Raw genomic sequence first — 2105 nt, forward strand, 5'->3', positions numbered from 1 at the left:
CAGAAAGTGTTTTAATATGTGAGCGTGTTTATACTGCCGTGTAAGCATCTCATTTTGAAATGCCTGAATATGTGTGTTGCAGTTAGACAATGAAGCTTGTTAAAACTAAGTGCTTGCGGAAGCAGTTTTTATGCTTATGGAACCTTGAATTGTCCATCAGGTATGTTGAAGTGTACCTAGTTCTGATGCTTTTGTGTGAAAATAACCTATGTGATATCTGTTACTGTTTCAGTCTTTAGTTGCCTAGACTCCAAAAAAATGTTTTTACATGGTGCAAGACTGTAAGGAACAATTTTGTGACTGTCATTTTAAAGACATGATAAGCTATGCTTTAGTCAAAGAGCAGTTATATCAATGCCTGTGTAAACTAATATCAGTCTTACTTGCATACTTTCAGTATGGCTTTGGTTTATTAATTATGAAACTTATGTTACCAGAAGTTTTAAATTAATCACACGTGTTCTTCCGAAAATATATGTAATGCTTTTATACTGTTTCAAATACATTCTAATGTAGCAGTAGCTTTTTCATGTGTACATAATGAGTGAATATAATCTTGCCTTATATATCAAGTACACATAAATATATTTTTTTTGCAATCACTTGAGCATCTCCTAAAAAACACCTGTTACTCCTGTGTGTGTGTTAGTTCCAGTGCAGCTGAGGCACTGAACTCTACTTGATAGAAAATGGTAGGGAGAGAAGTAATCCTGCTAAATTCAGCTGATTTTACTGAAATAAGCTGAGCCTTGCACAGTGTTTCTGTAGAAGGTTGGAGTGGAAACACTGGGTAGCTAAAACAACCGTCAGTTTTAAAATCCTGCAGAAATGCCAAGAAGCATTTTCTCTACATTTGTTCAGCAGAGTCTGTTGTGAAACAGTCAACTGGATGAGCAGCTTATTTCTGGCTTTGATACAGGTAAAAATTTTTCAAGTGAACTGATATGAAAAGCCACATGAACTTATCTGAGGTTAGCACTAATGAAGATAAGCCTGCATGTTCTTCTAAACAAAATTTCTAAGCAGTGTTCATACTTGCCTCATGTTTTAATATAGCACAGTTAGCTTTATAAGGAAGACCTTGGCTTCTCAGCCTTTTGGCTAAGATCAAGTGTAGTATCTGTTCTTATCAGTTTAATATCTGATACGTCCTCGATGAAAGGACTTTATATTAAACGGATTTTTGGGCCTATATTTTGCATCAGTGAAGGAGGTAGCTAGAAAACTTCCTTCCCTGGTCCACGAGACAGACTACTATCCTCTTGAGAGTAGTCCAAAGTGGTAATGATGATCTAGTAAACAGAAAGACCAAAGCCATCAAGAAAGACTTCAGGGCCATTGGGAAAATGATGGAGGGCTCTGGGTCACAAATAGTTTTCTGCTCCATCCCAAAGCTAAATAGAGAGGAGCAGGAAGTCAGGAAGAAGAATTCAATTAATGCCTGGCTCTGAGCCTGGTGTGAGGAGAGGGGCTTTGGCTTCTCTTTGATCATGGGGTGGCTCATGCACCCCCAGACTTTGTTACTAAGGATGGGACACGTGTGTCTCTTGGGGGGGGCTAGAGCCCTTGCTAAAAACCTAGCTAAGCTCATAAATTGCGCTTTAAACTAGGTGTGAAGGGGGAGGGGGTTGAGACCAGGCTAGACAGGAACAAGCCTGGAAGTGGGGCAATGGTGATTGGGAGAGGGTGTGCTGGTGAGGACCACCAGTACCTCACCACACAGGAAGTGAGGGTGAACACACCTGGGCGTGCTAAGGGAGATACAGGCACTCTGGAGCTAGCTACTCCAGTTACCAGGCAATTGGGAATGAACTCTGTTCCCTCTAAGAGGGCTGAAGGCTCAGCAGCTCAGCTGAAGTGCATTTACACCAATGCATGCAGCATGGGGAATAAGAAGGAAGAGCTGGAAGCTGTCGCGTAGGGCAAGGAGCCTATGATGTCGTTGCCATCATGGAAATGTGGTGGGACGACTCCTATAACTGGAGTGCAGCTATGGTGGGGTACAAACTCTTCAGGCGGGATAGGAAGGGTAGGAGAGGTGGGGTAGCCCTCTTTGTAAGTGAGGACTTGGACACTGTTGAGATGGATTGTGGCCATCAGGAGGT

The 2105-nt window shown here is 41.9% G+C and overlaps 1 pseudogene; it reads left to right on the forward strand.

Annotated features, from left to right (window-relative positions):
* The first annotated feature begins 1081 nt into the window (after positions 1-1081).
* LOC138716920 (U2 spliceosomal RNA) lies at positions 1082-1198 on the forward strand (annotated as a pseudogene).
* The last annotated feature ends 907 nt before the right edge of the window (positions 1199-2105 follow it).

The sequence above is a fragment of the Phaenicophaeus curvirostris genome, chromosome 1, assembly GCF_032191515.1.
Source record: "Phaenicophaeus curvirostris isolate KB17595 chromosome 1, BPBGC_Pcur_1.0, whole genome shotgun sequence".
Lineage (NCBI taxonomy): Eukaryota > Metazoa > Chordata > Aves > Cuculiformes > Cuculidae > Phaenicophaeus > Phaenicophaeus curvirostris.